At 39.7% G+C, this 7653-nt stretch overlaps 1 long non-coding RNA gene across 1 annotated transcript; it reads left to right on the top strand.

The window, feature by feature from the left end:
• Window positions 1-412: 412 nt before the first annotated feature.
• Window positions 413-5616, top strand: LOC115433579 (uncharacterized). The gene is made up of 3 exons (XR_003937383.1): window positions 413-448; window positions 3372-3457; window positions 4668-5616. It is a non-coding gene; the product is annotated as an uncharacterized LOC115433579 (long non-coding RNA).
• Window positions 5617-7653: the final 2037 nt, after the last annotated feature.

The raw sequence follows: 7653 nt of genomic DNA, 5'->3' as shown, positions 1-7653 counted from the left end.
GTGTTCATCCCATCCCAAACTCCTGTGGATCAGATCCATCTGTGTCTCTGAGGAGGATGGATTCTCTGACTGCTTGTTTGTGCTCATGTGTGCTGCTTGGTCCAATCATGTCTCTGTGTGTGGACAGATCTGCTGCCTCAGCCCAACATCTCCCTGTCTGACGGGGTCTTTGGGGTCTACCAGCAGGGGTTCTGGGTGCTCGTCGACTCCGACTTCACCATCACATGCTCCGTCCAACCACAGTACCCAGGAGGCTCCTTCCAGCTGATCTCCGACACCAAGAAGCCGCTGAACCTCACCCTGCCGGCTGTCAATCACTCCGCCCACTTCCTGTTGTCTGCCATGGGCTACGCCCACCGAGGGAACTACACATGTGTTTATCACGTGGACGTTTATAACCACAGCTTCTTGTCGTCTCAGAGCCCCGCCCTCTATCTCACTGTCGGAGGTAATACCAGGACAAACACACACAAAACACCCACAATGCATCAGTAACAGTCACATGACCATGTTCCACAACGTTCCCAGTGAGCAGAGTGAACAGGTGTGAGCAGAACCACGTTGGTAGAACTGAGATGAGGTAAAGCCGGTCCAGTTGAACCTGTCAGAGACTGGGCTGAACCAACAAACACTCCTTTAATCTGAGCTCAGTTCAAAGCACAGTTGAGTTTAAACCCAGGTTTAAACCCAGTCCATCCAGTTGAATGTGAAGCCCAGTTAGTGTCCACAGTTCAAGGTGCATCTGTACATGTGTGTGTGTGGTCCACATGTCCAGGGTCTAGAGGGGGTCCACTGGTATCAGTCAGTCTATGAGCTGCAGCAGATGGAGGTCTGGACCAACACAGTTGGACACATGGTGTCAAATCTGTCCAATAGGACGAGTCCACTTCAACAACATCAACCAACACTTTGAATTCAACTGTCTGCCTCATTTTCAAACTCTTCTTTAAACCCACCTCTGTTCTTTGGCTTTTCACACCGCGTAGGTTGTTGATTGATGTGCACGGATATTTGATCTGGGGTGGACAGACTATTGATTTAGGATGTTTCACTGTGTTTTTATCTTAGTATTTGATCTTCTTATTGTGTTTCTTTTACTGTACAGCGCCGTGGAAACCTTTGTGTTTATTTAACCCATAAAGACCCAGTGTTACTGTAGTGGCACTTCCAGAATATGGTTTTCTATATATTTAAATTATGTTCAATGATTGATCACTATTTATTATGAAATAATCCTCTGTATTTTGTGTTTTTTCAGTGAACATCAGGTATTTTCCTATATTTAATTAATTGATCATGTAGATGTTCATAAAAGCTCAGGTTAAAGTTGAGGGTTTTTATCTCAGAAACAGAGAAAACTGAAGAAAAAGTGACTTTTTCTGCAAAATATGAACATAAACCCAGTGTGTCCATCCACTGTCATTGATCCAACTCCATGGGTTTTACTGAGGAATCAATATTGTAGAAGATGACGGTGTCTCCAAGGTAACTACGGAGCCTCTGAACGTCCAAATGGGTCATATCTGATGACCATGAAAAGATGAAGAACTGTATTTAACACCAATTATTGACATGGATGGTTAGGATTAGTGGATCAACAGGTATTAAACAGTTTAGATCAGTAGATGGTTTTGGTCATCAGTGGACGTTTGGGTCTTTAAGGGTTAAATTTGTTCTTTATCAATAAAAATGGATTGGATTGAACTTCAGCTCAGAACTCAACTCATAGTTTCAACAAACCAGTCCGACTCCAACCTGTCAATCAAAGTGGTTTAGACAGAACTGAGAGAAAATGGAGAAATAAAACAGCAGTTTGTAAAAATAAGAGTGTGAGTGGAAAGGACATGAAAGCTGGAAAATGATCAGATGAAAACATGTTGGAACACAGATGTGAAACAGTGAAAGTTGAGTTTCTAATGGATCAGTCTTTTTTTGAGGCTTTTACAGACGTATATTTGCACTGGAGTTCCAGACGGTAAACACTAAACTAACTATAAAAATAGATCACATACGTATCAGATTTAGGATCACATATGAAAGTGGTCTGGGTCAGATTAGTGCTGTTCAAACTGTCTGTAACAGATCAGATCCAGGTCACATATGGGCAGATAAATGGGGTTTGGGCCTCGTTTACCTGCATCTGAACGGAGCCTCAGACACAAATGTGACTTCAGTCTGAACTAAGACTCAGAATCCCACTGAGCTCAGCACAAACATCCTCAGGATGAAAATATGTCCCATTGGTGCAGGTTTTCTGCAGACTGAATACACTGGGCTACAATTATGACTCTGCCCCCGAAGGGGAGGCAAGGGCTATTGTTTTTGGTCCAGTTTGTTTGTTTGTTTGTTTGTTTGTTTGTTTGTTTACACTTAAGCAGCAAAGCTACTGTTTGAATTCAGTCCTAATTGGGTTTATAGATTACCAGTGACCCAGAATAGATGTGGTTACATTTTGGGAAAAGTCAAAGTGTCAAAGTTCACATTTTTTAATGAATTTTTTAAAGTCTTTTTTTCCATTTACTTAAAATGGGTGAAATTTTAAATGTCTATAAAAACATCAGTTTTGTTTTAATTTACTTCAAACTTGGCACATACATAGAGGCTTTTGTTCTCCGTCACTCTGACATAAACCTAAGGCTTATGTATTTTTTCACATTTTGGGTAAATTATTTTCATTTTCCCTCATTTCCCTAACATTGTGGTACTCCACCGTTATAAAGGATCAGGAAATCAGTAAAAAAAAAAAAAAAAAATCATCCATCAAAAATTCATCATTTCTAATGAACTTATTGTGAAAAAACAAATGAAGTTGTTCTAATAAATGAATGTGATTAAAGTTGCTGTGGGTTAAATGTTGAGCTCTGGGGGTGAAGGTTCGAGTGTGTGACTTTGAAATAACATCAAAACAGACAAAAGTCCTGAAAACATACTGTGCATTTATTTATTCAACTTCATGAACATTATCACGACACAAGGGTGTAGAATAAGCTCCAATAGGTGTGAGGGGGCGGGGTTTGCTGGGCCTGACACCACTGGGTTAGAAATGATCTGCCTCAGATTAAATGTGTTCAATGTTCCAGATTTGAATCAGATTAATTGTTAAACTAATGACCACAGTGTTGGTTTGCTGCTGTTTTCCAGGTATATGATGGTGTGTTCTAACACATATATGTTGTTTTGTGTCCATTTATCCAATAGATGTGTAAATGTTCCACTGATAGAACCTGTCCAGTCCATGTATTGTCATGTGCAGACAGTGTTTGAAGTCGATCTGACACTAATATTCCTTTGGACTTAAACCCATTCTCTGGTGAATTTTCTATCTTCTCATTTTGAGCCCAGACTTGATGGTTGTTGTTGTTGTGTTTCAGACTTGGTGACAAATCTGATCATCAGGGTGGTGCTGGTCCACTTCCTCCTGATCATGGGGACCATCTCCCTCTACTTCTACTGTCGGGTCAGTTCACAGCTTTATTCAAACCAGCAAAGTTTATTTCTACAGCACCTTTCACAGACAAGACAAGTCACAAAGTGTTTCACAAAAGAGAATAAAATACAAGTAAGAACAGATAAAATTACAATCATAAAAAGGTCTAAATTTAAAATCATAAGTTGGTCATATAACAATTCTTTATCTAGTGCCGTTCAAATGCCTGGAGAAACAAGTGAGTTTGGAGTTTTGTGTGTTTATTCAACACACTAACACACTTCAGTGCTGACATGGGGCGCTTCTGCCAAACTGGGTTTACCTCCAATATTTGACACATGCTTTTCTGCATGTTTCAGAGGCTCATGGTGTGGAGAAGACAATCACGGAATAACGGTCAATAATGCAATAACGGCCGATAACATTATAAAAGTCCTGAACTGATAACGTAATAACTTATTACGTTATTGGCCTGGTAAAAAAAATTCTTTGCAAATGTAATAACTGAGCCAATAACGTAATAATATATGAATATAACTGTATTTAAGTTTAATTTATTAGATAGAACTGTGATAAAATCACATAGAGAGCGAGAGAGAGAGAGGGAGGGAGAGAGAGGGAGGGAGAGAGAGGGAGGGAGATCTGATCACAGTTATATCTAATAAATGTAACTTAAATACAGTTATATTCATATATTATTACATTATTGGCTCAGTTATTACATTTGCAAAGAATTTTTTTTTTACCTGGCCAATAATGTAATAAGTTATTATGTTACTGGTTCAGGACCTTTGTAATGTTATCAGCTGTTATTCCGTTCTTGGCTTCTACATGGTGCTCTTCCACCGTCAAACACAAATGACGTTCATGTGTGTGTTTAATGGTTTTACTGGTTGAACTGGGCTGGGTTTCATCTGGAAAATGTCCACACAGATGAGATCACATGACTCAGGTGATGTGATGGTCTAAAGCTCCAACCTGGAAGGACTGAGGATGGGAACTCCAGTCTGTGGAGTCCAAGTCCTGGATTTAGTAAATCCACCTCCTGTCTGTTCCAGTCCACCAGGAAAAGTCCCAGACAAACACTGAGACTGAACGTCTGTGTGCTTTCAGAGCCGTCCCATGTCAGCATTATTTCACTGATCAGGTGGATTTGATTCAGTGATTGAATGGACTTTACATGGACTCACACACACACACGAGTGACAGCAGCACATGTTGGATGACGTGTTTGTTCCAGGCCAGTAGGGGGCGCTGCAGACTGAAGGCACGCAACACAGGATGAGATACAGCACCACTGCAACCACCATGACCACAGCAACGACCACAGTTACGTCCACGCCAACGTCCACATCCACACCAACGTCCACGCCAACGTCCACAGCAACATCCACGCCAACATCCACATCCATGTCCTCGCCCACATCCATGTCCACGTCCATGTCCATGTCCACATCTGAATCCATATCCACGTCCAAATCCATGTCTAAATCCATGTCCACATCCATGCCAATGTCCACGTCAACATCTACATCCACATCAACGTCCATGTCCACATCCATGTCCCAGTCCACATCAACGTCCATGTCAATGTCCACATCCACAGTCCATGTCTACGTCCACGTCCATCCTGCAGCGTAGTTGTGTGTGTGTTGTTTGTGTCCCAGTCCCACTTCTTTTCCTGGAGTCCTGGTCTGGTCTGAATGTTGAGTGTGTTTCTGCTTCAGCGGTTCCAGGTTCTTTTTGGACTTGGACTCAGAAATGTTCAGTCCTGACTCAAAGGACAGCAGAGGAGCTGTTCAACACTTTGGTGTCAAACTCAAGGAACAGCCCAGGAAAAGTGGTGAATTCATCCATATGAAGGATTTTCAAGTGTTTGCAGCTTCTTTCAGAGCAGAGTTCATGTGTGAGCGTGAACCAGAGGTCTAATAGAGTTTGTAGTTTTTATTCAGTCTTTCACTGTGCTTTTCTGTCTTTCTGTCATTCCAGGTGTTTGTGAACCTGTCCTGTGTTTGCGTGTCACTATCGTGTACATACAGTCTCATGTTGAACTCTGATCAGGGCCTACAGCTCAGTCCCAACAGTATTAAAGCTTCTCAACTGGTGGCTTGCGGCCCTAAAGTCAAACCAGCTTAAATGCTTCAGTCTGTGATGTCAGTTGTATTTGTATTGACAGATGTACAGGATGCTGGGTGTTGTCATGGAAACGCCAGCCTTTGTCCAGCTTTGGACCTGCTGACGTGTCTGATAAACCTGTCAGGTTTCATTTTTATCTCTGTACATATTTGAGGTATTTGTCAGAACTTCTTGTATGATTTTTTTGTTGTTTTTATTGTTGCCTTAGTTTCATATTGTTTTACTGTGAAGCAGATTGAACCTCAGATGAAGACAGCAGTCTGAGTTTTGGATGGACACATTTACAACATGTATTTAATACTTTTCCATCTTTAATACTCTGTGTGTCCATATATGGTCCTTTGACTCCATCTGTTCATTATTATTGTGACTTGTATTTACACCTTCTGATTCATGTCCAATCAACAGTTTTATTAAAGTGTGTGTGAGAACAGCTGTGGGTTATTCATTACAGCTATAACAGGTTTCATCACTTACATCCACAATAAAACAGTGAGCTGCAGTTTGTTGTTGTAGCCACTAGAGGACAGTAGAGGGCAGCAGCACAGCACCAATCCTTCTGATGCAGGTTCCACATTCAGTTCAATCTGATCTCCAGTGGGCCGGACCAGTCCAATAATGACATCATAACCTTTAAATAATGACAACTCCAAGGTTTACTCATTGTTTTAGTGTAAAAAAACAACCCATTAAATTATGAAAATATTTACATGTGAATAACCTGAAAAAACCCTGAAATTTCATTAGAAAAATTAGTGCAATTTTAATAATATTCTGCTTTGTCTTATTATTTATACATGTACATTTACACACAATGTTACACAAACGTGGAAAAAGGACGAATATTATTAAAATGTTGGAGTTTGGAACTAAAATAAGAACAATTTCTACAATATTCCATCTGAGTTTATTATGAAGCCAACGTACAGATGACAGTGGATCTACAAAAACACCAAACATTTAAGAACAGATAGAATATTGGTCTAATTACACATTTCAGGTTGTTCATATTTGTTTTTTTATGTATTTGTTTGCATTTTATTGTGAAAGGATAGTTTTGTAAATGTAAATATTTTATGGTGTACTGTTTCACTTAAATTTTTTTCACATTATTTTCCATGAATAAAATCTCTACTTGTCATTATTTATGGGTTATTCTGTTATTACTTTAGATCCCATCGGTCTGTTTTTATGGAACCTGAACTAACAGGATTAGTTCAACCTGGACTGGTCATGTCTTCAGTGTCATTTTGACACTTTCATCCTACGACCGGAGTGGAACCTTCAGCGGGCCGGATTTGGCCCACGGGCCGCATGTTTGACACCCCTGCACTAAGAATTTCTGCTGAAAGTTTGTAGATTTCAGAAAGATTTCAAATGTGCAATCAGTTTGTATTCCATTAACCCTTAAAGACCTACGACGATTTTTGCGGTGACTGCCAATGGAATTTTCACTACATTTAACCTTTCATTAGTGATTTATCATCATTTATGACTCCGCCCCCTGAAGGGGAGGGAAGGGCTGTTGTTGTGGTTTGGTTTGTTCGTTTTTTTGTTTACACTTTAGCAGCAAAACTATTGGTTGAATTCAGACCTAATTGGGTTTATAGATTACCAGTGACCCAGAATAGATGTGGGTACATTTGGGGAAAAGTAGGTCAAAGGTCTTTTTTTTTTTTTTTTTTTTTTTTTTTTTTTTTACACATTTTTCAGTCTTTTTTTTTTTTTTTCATTTTCTTATAATGGATGAAATTTCAAATGTCTATAAAAACATCCATTTTGTTTCAGTTTCCTTCAAACTTGGCTCATATATAGAGGCTATTGATGTGAAATCAGCACACACATAGACACACTGGGAAAAAAAATCTAAATCTGACCAAGTTTATTTTTCTCATTTCTAGTCCAAATAAAAGTCCAGTCCAAGTCTCGTCCAAAATCAGACAGAATCACCTAAAGAGGAACTTTTCAGTGAGATATAAGAACTGATTTATAGACAACAGATCTGGAAAATCTGATTTCATTAAAGACACACACACACACACACACACAGACGCTCTGAGACCCTCCAGTATTCTGACATAGATGTGGTG

The sequence above is a fragment of the Sphaeramia orbicularis genome, chromosome 14 (genome assembly GCF_902148855.1).
Source record: "Sphaeramia orbicularis chromosome 14, fSphaOr1.1, whole genome shotgun sequence".
In the NCBI taxonomy this organism is placed as follows: domain Eukaryota; kingdom Metazoa; phylum Chordata; class Actinopteri; order Kurtiformes; family Apogonidae; genus Sphaeramia; species Sphaeramia orbicularis.
This window is presented reverse-complemented; position numbering and strand designations above follow the sequence as displayed.